This window comes from Lycorma delicatula, chromosome 6, assembly GCF_047948215.1.
Source record: "Lycorma delicatula isolate Av1 chromosome 6, ASM4794821v1, whole genome shotgun sequence".
Lineage (NCBI taxonomy): Eukaryota > Metazoa > Arthropoda > Insecta > Hemiptera > Fulgoridae > Lycorma > Lycorma delicatula.
In genome coordinates, this window is record NC_134460.1 from 14,464,056 (window position 1) to 14,480,305 (window position 16,250).

The 16,250-nt window shown below is 29.9% G+C and overlaps 1 pseudogene; it reads left to right on the top strand.

The window, feature by feature from the left end:
- LOC142326567 (putative HERC2-like protein 3) overlaps positions 1-16,250 on the top strand; it is an 80,249-nt pseudogene that overhangs the window by 57,752 nt on the left and 6,247 nt on the right.

The window sequence follows — 16,250 nt, forward strand, 5'->3', positions numbered from 1 at the left end:
CGGCATGATTAAGCTTAGACCCACCACTCTCATCGATGCTCTGTCCACTACCAGCCTAAGATGGTTCCAAAATGTGAGCATCCTGTCCATCACTCTTAGGTATTTAACTGATCGTTTCTTCTGAATTTCATCGTCTTGTACCTTCATGCGGATGATGGTGTCAATCTCCTTTCTTGTTAACCATACCATCTCTGTCTTAGCGGTCGTGTGCTCCAATCCATGCTTTTCCAACCAAGAGCTCTGGAAAAGCCTACTTGGTTTAGCCTCATCCGATTAAGCTCTGTAGTAATTCTCCATGAATTACTTTTAGTAATCTTACTAAAAGTAAGAATTACTAGTAATCTTACTAAAAGTAATTAACAGAAAAGTTAAATTCTTACTTAAAAGTAAGAAAAAAACTAACAGAAGAAATAATTAAAGGTTAATGATTCTGTAATTAACATTACAGAAAAACTTAAAATTAAAATAATATTTTAAGTTATATTTTGAATACAATATTTTTGTCATCCTAGATGTATAGTATACTACTATACATACTACTATATATACTACTATATGTATAGTAACTACTATACATGTTATTACCATTTACCATTGATGGGAATTTAAACACCATTTATAATATAGTTAAGTTATATATATATATATATATATATGCATAAATATGACACGATATAGAGTTGCCATTTGTATATAATTTATGTGTACATAGTTACCTACATGTGTATTAAAAATAAAACTGTAATTATTTGGTATTGCATTATGTTATTGTTACATTAAATCGACTTCTTTTACTAAGAAAAAAAAATTGTTTGTACTTTTTGCAGTATATTAAAAAAATTAAAATTTTATTATTTATTTAAACATAAGATCTTTTATTAAATCATAGAATATATATGTGGAATGTAAGTATATTGCGTTTTGATTCATGTTATTTATGTAATATAATTGTTACGTTTTCACCCCCTCTTGACGTCAGTCAAGGTTTGCTGAAACGTAGCGGTGGCTAGGGTGCCCACGGCAACAGTTAAAGAATTTTCCAATAATGTTACATATATATTATGGGTGCCCACGGCTACAGTTAAAGAATGTTCCAATAATGTAACATATATATATATATTATGATTATTTAACATAATAGAAGGACCAAAAAATGTGTTGTGACGTCGACGGGACACCTTTGGGACAACCTTGTTATGGTAGATTTGAGTGAGAGTGGACTGTATGTGTTTGTAGGTGATGAATGAAGACAACACCTTGTTGATTACTGAAGGATTGTTTAACTGTACACCGTCTTGGCGGTTTAAAATAATTTTGTAACATAACACTTGTAACTTATAACTTAACGTTAAAGATAGCAAACATAAATTAAATAAAACTTAAAGTAATGAACAAGAATTGAGAGAGTCCATCCAGATGTGACCGCCTTGGGTCAGGTATGAGTGCAGACTGATAGAAGACGCTATGTACAGTGCTCGAGAGAGCAGCTTGTGGCGTGATAGTCTGGTGACCGTAGTTTACCATGGGCACCCTAGCCACCACTAGTTTTCAGCACCCAATGGTAAGAGGGGGTGAAAACGTAACAATATTGCTAGAAAAATGTTACTTTTAAAAATAAAATTTTCTGTTAAAAGTACTGTGTTTGTATTAATTTGTTCGCCACTCTAATTCTTTAAGTATTACTTTTAAGTATGATATGGTAATAATAGTGTAAAAATTAATGATAGTGTTGTTATTTATAGAAATATGAAATGGATACAGATTTAGCTGCTGTCAGATGGTGCCCTTTTGATAACAGAAAAATTACGTGATAAGAAGTTAATTGATACTCTTTTTATGTGACTAGATTTGATGGGTCTACGTCTGATAAGTTCCAGTTACATAACCAAAATAGTTGGCATGCTACTCGAGCGGCAGCTGATCTTGCACAGGCACCTCAGGAAATACTTTCTGCATATTTTGTTGGCAATTATGTTGATCCAGATGAGGATACGTTACAGGTATCTTTTAGATTACTTCTTGGTGATCAATAATTTAGTATGAAAAGAATCTTTTTTCTGTAAGAAATATTTTTTATCCATAATTTGCCAAAATTGATGGATTTCTTTCTTTTTTCCTTTCTGTTGTATTCTAATGTTTAAGTTTTAGAATATTTACTGTAATTGAGTAGTAATTTGTTTTATATGTTCTTTTCTTTAATTGTTGTTATAGTTTTTGCCCTCTATATTTTCTTCCATTATCAGACTGATTCTTGGTTCCATTGTACATGGCTCACCAATCTCCTTTTTCATTTAGGTTGACATTTAAACTATAGTTAGTACACATTCAACCATTAATAACAAGAAAGGAATCATTTATATTTCATGGGGTTGCATAGAATGCAACCCCATGAAATAAATGAAACAGTTGAGAGTTACTCTCTTGCATTAATGTTCATTAGTTGTTACAACCCGCAAGTAGGTACTTTATTATGAAGAAATCAACTACCTAGTGCCAGTATTTGGGATAGACATCGTCAATTCTCATTAGGTAGAACAATCAGAAAACAGTTTTAGTGAGATTCTGTCTTTCAGAGACTAATTTGTGGTGAATAATTTGTTTGCAGTGTTAAAATCATATAACATTGTCTTTATATTTAATTTTTAAAGATGAATTTTCTTGCCTTTCTGTGATTATTGATTTTCATTCAGGATTTTTATTTTCCAGGATCATAATGAAAATATGAATTTTCATTCTCTACCACACTAGAATTAAATTTTTTTTACTGGTTGGGAGTTTCTTGTTTACTGTTCATGGTTGTCTTATTATTGAGTTTGTGACAGATTAGAAAGCAACCATCTTGATCAAATCTTCATTAAAAATTGATGAATTTTCTGTTTATTAATCCCAAAATCATCTGCAAATATTCTCTTAGTCTCATACGATCTTGCATCCATTCTCTTACTTTGGCTAGACTCTACGCATTTATGTTCTAAAAGTAATCACTAATGCTTCCTTTATTGACAGACCTTTTTCTTTACACATTCACTACTGGCTTAATTACACTGTTATTACCACCCTCTGTGCTAAACATTAAAAAATAATTATTTTAGTTAATATATTTGGAATTAAATTGTAATAAATGAATATGGAGGGGGAAAATGCTCAGAGCTAAAAAACTGAACCAAATAGTTAAGCATGGTGTACAATGATGATTGAAGCATCATAGATCCACATCCATGTTGACTACAGAGTTATTTGTAGTAGTGCTTCATTCATACCTCTAGTTTTGAAACCATTGTTATTACTCCAACAACCTCTGGTGGTGGAGTGGCAGTACCTCTGGTTTTTATCCAGAAGGTTCTGGGCTCAAATCCTTGTCAGATTTGACATCATTTTATGTGGTACAGACATTTAATCTAGCCATCAGTAACTGTAGTTAGGTAAAGGTACTTGTTATTGCTTGAAGGGGGGATAGAAGTGAGGTATGCAATTGGTGAAATTCGTAAAATTCATAAACAGCTCCTCCACAATATGATGGACCATATCACATTGGAAGAATTCAGTGCTGAAATCAGTTAAACAAAAAAAGAAAAACAGCTGGATTAGACAACATATATCCTGAGTTTATTAAACACATCAGTCCAAACACACAATGATGGGTTTTAAATCTTTATAATGATATCCTGCGAAGGGATGAGTTACCAAAACTTTTCAAGAAAAAAAGTAATCGCCATTTCTAAGCCTGGGAAAGACATCACTCAACCCGAAAGCTACAGACCAATAACACTTTTAAGTGTATGTGTCAAGATCTTAGAAAGAATACTACTTGTGCGTCTAACACCCATTGTCAGTAATGGTATACCAATGGAGCAGGTTGGTCCGATCAGGTCCTTTCGCTTAAATCTGTATAGAGAAAGGATTTCAACAAAGGCTTAAAACATCTGCTGCGTTTATTGATTTAAGTTCAGCGTATAACACAGTCTGGAAAGAAGGACTACTACTTAAGGTGTATCAGATTGTTCCCTGCAAATTGATCCTTAACTTACTGATTGAAATGCTGAGTGATAGACTTTACCAAGTACAGCTCAAAGGAAAGCCAAGTATTTTCTACAGCCTAAAAAATGGCCTACCACAAGGATCCGTACTGGCACCTCTATTGTTTAATATTTACCAGAATTGTGTGAATATAAAACCAGAATTTGCCCATAGATGGCCCTAGCTGTTAATGTAGTTACCGTGGAACCATATCATTGGCACCATTTTCTTTCTTTGATAGCTGACATGTCGAGTTTTGTACCTAAAAAGTACAATTTGAGGACAGCATTGATTTTACGTTACCTTTTAAAGAAAACTGCCCCAGAATTGCATCGAATGCTTGTCAAAGCTTACAGTGAGCATGCTCTTCGTAAATCACAGTGCTTTGAGTGTTGGTTTAGAAAATTCAAAAGTGGCAATTCTGATGTGAGAAATGAAGAGTGTGGAAGACCACCAAAAAAGTTTGAAGACAGCGAACTGCAAGCATTGTTGGATGAGGATGACGCTCAAATGCAACAATTCGCGGATCAATTAAATGTAAGATGAGAAGCCATCTCCATACGTTTGAAAGCCATGAGAAAATCCAGAAGATGAGAAAATGGGTTCCACATGAACATCAACAGGATTTGCACAAATCATGGTATCTGCAATAAGAGCCTGACCCAATGGGGAGCTGTGGAAAACCCACGATGCAACTGATGTGGAGCTGAAGAGTAAACGATCGCTCACATGGCCCTGGTTTGTCCTTACATCTTTTAGAGGTTTGCTACAAAACATCCATGATCTTACCCCCAAAGCATTGCAATGGCTGACCCACTGTGACCTGTGTTTGTAATAAAGATATGCAATAGATATAATACTGTTAAATTATTGTAAAAATTGTGATGTTTGTAAGTTCATTCGAATATATATATTATTTGAAAAATTCAGAATTGTTATTTTTTTTTATATTTGTGTATATTTAAAAGGTTTTTAAGTTGTATGTATATAAACTTTTTTAATATAATTAATTATATTATTCTCCAAACATATATAAATAATTGTTTTTTAATGATATTTTTATCAATTAGCTTTCACATTCCTTTGTATAAGTTTCAAAAATTTGCAATTGGCACTTTATTTCAGGTTTTAAAAATGATTATAAAAGTATAAATTTAAATAAACATTAGTTATTAGTATATCAATAATTTAAATAAAATATTTAATATTGATACATAGTGTAACATTTATAATGTTACTCATACAAATAAAATAAATGTAAATGTATATATATATATATTTTTTTTTTTGAAAATTCAAATTCATTAAAATATTAACCACTGTAGTAATATTAAATGAAATTTAAACCACTAAAACACACTAAATAGAAAAATTAAAGTTGATATTAATTAGAAAAATTAATTGATATTTCTGAGAATCAATTTTTGCAGAATCCTGCGTTTTCAGTTGGTATTTAATTCTATAATTACATAAAAATAAATTATTTTTATAATTTTAGAATTTGACAAATTGTTAATCTTTTATAAAATTTTAATTTAATAAAAATAATTATATATATATAATATAACATATATGAGATTTCCTATATCAGCAGTTATCTCAGTAATATCAATTTTGATCATCCCTGAATCCAGTTTGACTAGTTTTGGTGTGATGTCTGTATGCACATACATTTATATCTCACAGAACTCAAAAACGATTTGCTGTAGGATGTTGAAATTTTGGATTTAGAACTGTTGTAACATCTAATTGTGCATGCACCTCACCTTTTGATTGAATTGACTGGACCAAAAGTTTCCAAAAAAGCCCAAAATCCAAAAATTTGGAATATAGACTTTTTCTTAACTGCAGTAATAAGTCCTTATTGAAAGCTTTTCAACGATATAAGCGGTACTTAATTGGTTCCAGAGTTATAGCCAAATACAATTTTAAGGTAATGAAATATTTGTTCTTACAAGGAGAAGGCACATTGGTTTGAATCCGACTTAATTTTCTTTTTCTTTTTAATTTTCTTTCTTTTTTTAATCTAAATATATTGATTTATTAATAATTATTAACCTCTGATTGTAAAAAAAGTTTTTGCAATAAATAATAATTCAATAATAACATTAAAAAAAATATGAAAAAAATCAGAAGTTATTAGTGGAATAAAATTTTTTATATTTTTCATTTAAAAAAAAAGTGTAAATATAATTTAACAGGCGTACAAGGAAGTCATGTGGTGTCCACATCAGATTTTTTCATTTGCATCTTTATGAATAAAAATGGGCAAATGAATTACTTTGTGATTCTTTGGCTGCTTTATTAGCAGCATGTTTGGATCTGATAATAAGGACTTAGATTAATATTCAGAAATCATATAAGTCTGTTTTGTTGCCACTGAATTTGTTATATAAAATAAAATACATGAACAGCCATTTTTTATACCATTTAAGGTATATGAGAAGAGGAGTAATAAGCTAACATTTGATCTTGTCTATTAACCTTTGTCAAATCGTTTTTATTCTATGAATCATTTCATGGATGATTTTACATTCACCTATATTATTTGCAACTTCACTCCAACTCCTCTAAATTCATGGAAATGGTCCCTCTCCTTTCTTTATTATACAATGCTATTTATTACCTTATTCTTTTTAATTTTGCCTGTTACTTCAAGAAGATTACATTTTCGCTCCGGTAGAATATGTATCAGTGTCTATCAGTTCTTCCACTAAACAGATGCCATTATTTAGTATGATTTCCTTATTTCAGGATTCCCGACTCTTGTAATTGTTTAACCATTCTATTAGGCTTGGCTGCAACTAATAGCTAAATTTCTGTGTTTAATAATTTCAATCCTCTTATATAGTTTAATCTCATATAGTTATAATATTATTGTTTGTTTTATAGTTATATTTTCATCTTATAATTTGTTCTCGTATAACTTCATTTCTCTAGTTTTTGATAATAAACTGTCTACAAATCTGTCAACATCTCCAGGTAGCTGTAGATTCATTGAGTTATAAAAATAGATTTTGTTTACTTTGTATTAAATTTAATCAATAGATGAGTTTTTTAATCAGTTGTTTAGTTTCGCTAAATCGCTGTATGTCAGCTAATCACTTTTAATGTATTGGATTGAAATAAAAACGAAACAGTCAGTGCATATTAAATTTAATCTTAACATAAAACAGACACTAAATGATGGTACATGATATTTATTTCAATGACAGTTTTGTTCAACATTGGTCTGTGATATGTGAAGTAAGACATAAGGCATAATAAGCAGTGGAAGAGGTGCTCACGCCATCGGGATTGTTCACTGAGCTCGCTGTGCCAGCTTTGCAACGCTCCTGAAACAGTCTTGCTCGCTTGGCACCAGACATTGGAATACTTATACATGGCCCATAATCTCTCCTTTCCAACGATATGCATAATTTATATTTCTGGCTGGCTTTTGTGCAGGCTGAGGCTGACATATTGAATCTTTATAGTGTTTACATGTTTACTTTAATTTTTTTATACATAAATATTGTCCAAAATACACTATTATTACTTAAATTGATCTGTCTCGACAAACTTTAAACACTACACGAATCACCACACTATCACGTCTTAAGTCGTGAGCTACACTGAATGGAGATGAGTGAGAGCGCCAGTTTTGGCCGATTTGTGCTGTGCTCCCTCCCTGCCAACCCACTAGCCAGTGGTGCAAACTCAAAGTCATATCGGCGAGCTGACCATGTAAGTTATTAAATGACACCACATTTACATTTCTGAGACTAATAATTAGGGAGTTATTAAGGCAGGACGATTATAGACCTTTTTGTTAATGCTATAAATGTCTGTTCTGGTACCTGTATATTTCGGTGTGATTTTAGTCATTTCACGTCAAAATATAGCCTAACTGAGGATGTTCTTATACAAAGCAAAAAAGTAAGAAATAATATATTTAACAGTACTTTTTATAAGTCTTATTTGTACATATTAATACTTATTTTGGGAATACAATTATATTAAATAATGATGTAAAACAAGTGATGATTAATTTGTTTTAGGTAAGTTTTATTTTTACTTGAAATATGTATATATGATTACGTTGTGCAAATATATAGGTTGTGTTAATAAAATTTGTTAATAATTGCAGATTGTTGATACAAGTGTTACTGCTTCATCACCTCTTTTAGATTGTGAAAGAACCCTTGGGTATCTTCTTGGATTACATGCTCATTGGCTAGCTGTTAGTACTCCTACTCAGGTAATTGTTTTCAGTTGATGTTAAGTAATTTAAGTAGTTAGAAAAAAATTAAATCTTCCTTCTTGTCTAATTAAATTTGATAAAGATATTTTCTTCTCTTTGATTTATTTATTTGTAAATATGGTACAGTATTCAGTTTTTTTATAGTTATTATTTTATTTATAATAAAAAAATTATATTATAAATTAAATATTAGAGTTTATGAAAAAGGAAAATTGTATAATGATAAAATTCATTATTGAAGTAGAAGTAGAGAAGAGATCTGATTTTAATTATGTTATTCTTTAAAATGTTATACAGATAGAAGAAAAAAATCTTTTCTTCTGAATTTCTTTGTTCTGGTGTTTCCTAATCATTTTTCTGATTTGTAGAATAAATACATTTTTTAAGTCTCAAACCATGTTTCTACTAAATTATATGCAGGAATTAATCTGCAGATAAAAGTTTTATAAATTTATACATAATAGCAGCAGCTCTGCACACTGAATAAATGCTAATATATATCGTACTTTTTTTTTAATATTTTTATTTACTTTTAGTTATTATTATGGTTGATGTAATTTCATTTGAAATTATTTTTCTTCCATTACCTGGGATTCAAATATGATGGGTTTATCAAGAAAATATATATTTAAATAGGTTTAAAATTACACATATTAAATTTGTACACATTAAACAGCAGATGTAAGGGTTCCAGTTCTTATCTTGATTACCAACTTTACAGCCAAATTATAGTTCATAACATTTTTTTAACTAGTGTTGTCAAACTTTGTTATTGTTTTTTAAACATCAAATCCCCCCACACATAACATTTGTCCAGGTCATACTTTCTTGGCATATATATTCACTAACGCTTCACACATGACACAAACTGTAAATCACAAAACGGAATGAAACCACAGTACATGCATGCACAATGAACATTTAAACAATACTGGTGTGTTAATTGTATGATTCCAAAGACCGCTGTATGCTGGCAAGTCAGAACCTATAGTAAATAAATTATCAAGCATATACAATTACTGCCACATAATGTTTGTACTCTATTATTGTTTGAAATCATTTAAATATTCTTTTATGTACTTAAATTATTGCTAATAAAAATATTTAAAATTTTATAAAAGCAATACTTCAATAATGTTACATAAAAACTATGGATGATGGAAAAATTCTGATTGTATTTTTGTATTTTAAAAGTTAATCAGGAATACAATAAAACTTTTATTTGCCAAAAACTGTTTATTAAGTGTAATGTATAAAAATTCAGAAATTATGAATGCAAGTAAGGAAATATGTACTCGCAGATAAATCTCTGAATCATTGTGTTTGACAGTTTGTTATATGATTGTATAAAAATCATGGATCAGTGTAATAATGCAAATTACGAAACCAATTGGTAATGCATGCTTTTAAAATTGTTTTATAGTTTTCTGAAGAAGAAGCACCACATTGGTTAAAAGCAGAATTTCTTCAAGGTGGTCTCCATATAACAACACCTCCCAGTCCATTTGAAGAGAAAGGAGAAGCTCGAAGTGCTGGATCTACTCCTACTGAACCTATTACACCTCAGGCTCATGTCACTGATCTTTGTGCTTCTGCTATCGATTTGAAAATATCAGTAAGGGACCAATATTTAATTTGTATTTGTTAAAATTATCTGAAAACGTTTTATTATCTGAATTCATATTAAGTAATAATATAATATTTTCTTTTATTATGTGAGGGGCCTTTTAATTTGCTTAAGTTTTTTTTTTTTTTTTAAAAAAAGGAACTTATTAAAAGATATACTTTTATATCTGATTTTCTGAAGTGATTTACACCATACCTTACTTAAATATTATTTGTATACAGTTGGAAGATAATTTATGAAGCGAGATAATTATAACCTGTAGTTGACATTTTTTGTCCTTGGTTCTATCTTAGAGAAACTTAGTGCAAATTGCTTAGTTTATTAATCGATGGATGAAGCCTTTACATGATGAAAAGCCATAATGAAAGGAAATAAACATGTATTTGAGTTTTACAAAATTATGTAAAAAAAACACAACAGCTGTTTCAGTACACAGTACCTTCCTCAGGTGTTACAAATAGAATACAGAATGGGAAGGTACTGTGTATCAAAGCTGCTGTTATGATTTTTTAAATAAGTCTCTGAAAATCAAATATGTATTTGCTTAGTTTATTGATACAAAGTACACAGTACATTATTTAATATTCATACCAATAATAGCGTATTGTGTAGCCCTAGACATGTCAGAGTTTCTCAACTGATCCATGGGCAGCCTTCCCACCAGTTTGTTTTACTGCTTCCAAAACCCTCACATTATTAGCAAACTTCTCTTAAGAACTGATTTAATTTAATTGAACATAAACTGATAAATGTGTGATTAAGAACACAGATGTACCCTAAAGGAATTTCAACATGAACCAAACAAGTATATTGGTAAAACTAACAGATCTTTTAAAAAAAGGTTTATGGAACATTACAAATGCTTACAGAAATGGAAAGAGAGGTGTGTCTAATGTGGCCGAACATTTGTTGCAAAGTAAGGGATAGTATTTTTGATCGTAAAAATAATTTAGAAATTCTGGAAATTTGTAATAATAATAAAAAAATGAATACTTGAAACATATTATATTTATAAATTGAAACAAAAATATGAAATGATGAACTAATAGATCGTTTGTGAAGATGATGGATGTCTTAGTTAAAGACATAGTGGGTTGTAGCTGTTGGCAACAATGTTTACGAACTTAAATGTGTGATGTTTTAAATTTATATCATTTCAATAATGGCAGTGGAGTTGTGTTATTACAAATTTTGTGGTTTTCAGTGTTTGTTTTCTAAATTTTTAACTTTTTATTTCTTTTTTGATATTTGTTGATATAATTATAAAACTGTGTACAGGCTCAGCGATGTGGAATTTCATGAAAGTAGACTATTAGTATAAGTTCTTTTTTTTTTTTTTAGGTTTTTCTGTTACTGTGTTTGGTGGTTAAGTTGATGTTTTTTGAATATATGTGTATATATATATACACATATAACCTTGACCTATTTACCTACCTGTTTTAGCCTTTATAAAAATTACATGTTTATATTATCTTTTTTTTTCTATTTTATGTTGTTTATAGCAATATATTTCTTTACTTTTATAGGAACAACTGTTGCAATCATTTCTTAATATATTAGACAGACATTATAAACATCAACAGTTTATGACACATGTAGAATTTCAACACGACCATCCTATTGAAGAAGTTTCAAGACTGTTGTTAGGTGTTCTTATAAAGCATCTAGCATTGACATCTCAAGTTATTAATACTGTTGAAAAAGGTATACTCTTATTTTTATTTTTTAATTATTAAAAAGAAAAAAACAATTTGCTTTGTCTATTATTTAAAAAGCTTTACTCTAATTGGTTTTTATTTTGTTGTTGTAGGTGGTATTTTAGTATGTAATAAACAGTTTAGTAACATCGCAAAAGTGATTCATCAGACAAAATGGAAACTTATTAAAATGAGACAGGAGCAAAATAGATCATATAAAGAAGTGTGTGCTCCTGTTTTAGATAATTGCAGGTAATCTTATTTTATTGTAATAGTTAAAATGTTATTAGTATAAATTAATTAAGTTATCAACTATGGTATTGTCTTTATCATACTTACCTTCAATTTTTGTAAGCTGAAAACAGCAAAAAAACATTAAAGCTAGGGAATATAAGAATTTTAAAAGAATGTTGAAACACAATTATCATCTGTTGGTATCAATTATCATTTTATGTGGTATTTAAAACTTTATAATATTCATTAGGTTTTACAATTAGAAATTTAAAATTGATTTATTAGTTCTCAAAAATAAGAGTGTAATATAGCATAAGAGAAACATAAAAGAAAAAAAGTAAAATTTAATTTAATATAATTTGTTTAATTTAATTAAGCATTAGCAATTTAATATTTAAAAGATGTGTGTAGTCTGATAAACTGCTAAATTGGCTCTGGAGAACAAACAAATGTGTGGATTGAATGCTTTATTTTTGATTATGTGAATTTTATTAATAGTTTTGGCTGAATTATTATCCAAATTCTTGATGTCATAAATAAGAAGTTGTCATTGATTTTGCCATTAATTTCTTTTGTGTTTTTTGATTTATTTTTGTTGATATAGAAAAAAAATCATAAATATGTTACTGGAATTTTTTTTGGTGATGGCCTCTGGAGTCAGGGCCTTATTATTAAAAAAAATAAATTATGTTTGTGAACAGACATCTTGCACAGATGTAGTTTGAAAATTGTTACTGTTTAATGCACTTACCAACTGCTGTATCTTTTTCAACAGTCCTATGTTAAAATTAGTAACTAATACAAGTGGTTATTAGTAATTCCAGTGGGTGATTATCGTTTTTGTGGTATCAAATACTTTTGTTGTTAACATAACAGTATATAATAATTTATTTTAATGAACTAATCCCTGTGTTTTGTTATTTACTGCTTAGTGGGAATTGTTTTATTTAATATGTATGGCTTTGAATCTTTCTTGCTTTATATTTCTTATTAAGCGTTATAAGGGCTTTTGTTCATAGTAATGGTTAATTGTTGTTCTGAAATATCAATAAAATTTGTGTTATTCTGCAAATTTTTTTTTTAGATAGGTCAATTAATTTGCCAAAAACTGATTTAAAATAAAAAATCCTATATTGATTTAATGCCTGAAACTTAAAAAAAACATTTGTAGACGTTCACAGAACTACATTAAAAGTGTTTATTTTATTTTATATTTTAAAAGTGTTTAGTTGGCTATGGGTAGACTTGGTTCAATGAACCCACCAGGTTGGTCTAGTGGTGAATGCGTCTTCTCAAATCAGCTGATTTGGAAGCCGAGAGTTCCAGCGTTCAAGTCCTAGTAAAGCCTGTTATTTTTACACAGAGTTGAATACTAGATCATGGATACCGGTTTTCTTTGGTGGTTGGGTTTCAATTAACCACACATCTCAGGAATAGTCGAACTGAGAATGTACAAGACTACACTTCATTTACACTCATACATATCATCCTCATTCATCCTCTGAAGTATTATCTAAATGGTAGTTACCGGAGGCTAAACAGGAGAAAAAGAGAGAGAGACTTGGTTCAATGTATTGATGTAAGTCTGAAAGTACAATATGTAACTATGTTTAACATCATATTAAGTTTAATATGAAAACATTTCTGTAGCTTATTATTCTGTTATGTAAGTGTGACCGTATATCAAAAACTTCTAGATATCCTTAAAAAAGTAAGTAACTGAACATAGTGAAAAAATAAACAATGAAAATCAGTTCTATAGCATTATTACTTACAACTTACGGAGAACTAAATAAATATGTGTAAATATATATAAGAGTACGTTATATATTATATATATATATTACACCCACAAGTATATTTATTTAAGTTCTACTCATATTATATTTAAATTCTATTAAATAAACCATAGTGTTGTCAGAGGCCAAAGCAATATATTATTACACTTTTGTTATGATGTATTGTGTTAATTACTTATAATCTTTTTATTTTATTAATGGAAACAGGTAAAGCATATTTTATAGGATATTAGAACATTTATGTCATGTACATAAGCGATGTACTTATGTATTACATAAGCGATCTACATAGTTTGTTTGTTATTTTGTAAAAATAAGTTGATAGGTTACATTTTATTAAGTTTATTAATTTTATCTATGTTATAGTGGTATATTTTCTAATTTAGTTTTTGACATTTTTTATTATATACTTTTAAATTAAAAACAATAAAAGGTTACATTAACATACTCATATACCTACCCAACAATATTATAGAGGAAATTTCTCAGTCAGCAGCTATCAGATTATTTGTAAAATAATCTAATCTGATCAGTATTTTTATATTTGTAAAAATACTAATTACTTGGAATATTACTTTTTCATAAATAGATAAATTACAACAGTAATCAAATACGTCTTTTTCAGCATTTTTTTGAGTCATTTCATATCAGATCACTCAATCTAAAAACACGAAAAAGTTTTGTCAGAAAATATAATTTCTTTAGGTTTGGAATAAGTAACTTTATTAATTTACCAATAAAGCAGTGTTTCTCAACCCGGGGGGGGGGGTGCCTCCCTAAGGAGGTGTGATAACAATAAATGGGAGACATGAGCATATCGAAAAGAAGATATTACTAAAAAAAATTATTAATTTATTGTAAGGAAAGCAAAGCAAAATACATTCTGACATAATAAATAATAAAATATATATTTACACTAAAATAATACACTTATAGTATTGTATCAGTATAACACTATGTATTAATAATTAACTTATCAATACTAAATTAAAAACAAGTTTAATAATTATTAGTGACTCCCCCATTGGGCCTGTCTTGCAGATCAAAGTTTTTTGAAGGAAGGTTTAATCTTAGAAATAGACACTCAAAATTTGGTTTCGCAAAGGTAGGATGTTGAAAATTGTAATAATGTATGAAATGCTCTTGTTATCAGTGCAGAAAGTGCTTTTCAGTGCAGTTGCTTTTGTTTTTGTTGGGTTTGTTTGGTTTTGTTTTTAGTTATATATTCTCTTGATTGTTATGGTTTAACATTATGTTTAGTTTGGTACAATATTATGTATTTTTATTTAGTGCTTTATTTTGTTAGAGTTTAAACAGATCAGAGAAGTAAGAGTAGATTTTCTTATGCAATTTTGATAAGTTAGTTTTATTCTGGTTAGTTTCAGGTTTATTTTAGGTTGGTTTAGCTTTGTTTTATTGTGTTATTACTGGCTTAGTTTTTATTTTTGTGTTTTGTGTTTTGGTTTGTATTAGTATCTGACGATTTTTGCTTAGATTATATTTATTGTTTGCTTGTTTTGTATTAAACAGGTTTTGTTCTCGGATTAGCATTTAGTTTGTGTTTTCTTTAGAGTCTTGTTAGGTCTGTTTTATTTTTATTAGTTTAGGTTTATTGTAAGTTTGTTTATTTTATTGATTACCTTTGGCCTGGTTTTTCTGTGTTTTGTTTAGTTTACAATTTTATATTTGTTGTTCATTATTTGTTTTATGATTTCAGTTTTTGAAATATTTAGACTCTGTTTTGCATGTTAGGCTCACCCTCGCTTGGTTAGGATTGTAGGTCAGCTCAGTTGGATGATCCTGTTTAGGACCTATTTAAGACCATTGTTGCTTGGATCCACATTAGGTGTGATGTTGCTTTTGGCATTCACATCGGTGGCATCTTGACAGTGGCCAGACTGGAATATGTCTTGAGGCTTTTGAAGATGACCTCCAGTAAAGCCCCTAAGGGCTAGGTACGGAGGGGGTGGCATGACGGCCAGATCTGTTACATGGTGGTTGTCTTCCCTCTGGGGTCGTGATGATCATAGGCATGTATCAACTTCGTTCTTCTGGCATAATACCTCTTCAGTCTGTAACCCTGAAGTCCTTTGGTGCTAATGCCTTCCGACCTTAGCAGGTGCTAATGTGTATTCCTTAGCAGGAATACACCTTTTGGGAACCCTAGTGTTTCGAGGATGCAATGCATTCTGCTTTCAGGAGGGAATCATGTGTCCTGGCTGGGACATTTGAAAATTTAGATTGGAACAGAATGCAAGGATAGCGGGAGAGTTTATTATCTCCCTATTAATCGAAGAACCTGGACGAATGTTCCTTGCTGCTGTGTCTTTTGTTTATCGAGCAGATCATTATTTATTTAGTTGCAGTTACAGATTTTGTGTTTTATTTATGGACGGAATTGTTATTTGTGTTCCGGTCTTTTAGACCAGTGAGAAATAATTGACTGGGGCTGATCATGGAAGACAAGGCACATAAAAGCTTCGTTCTCTCAGTGTGATTCCCCTTAAGCCTGTCCCTGAAGTCTTTTTGGCCTAAAAGGAATATACCTTCCATGAGTTCTAGTGTTTGGAGGAAGCAATGCACTCCCCTCTCCTGAGGGAGTCGTATGATGATGACGTAAGTTTTGGAAAGGA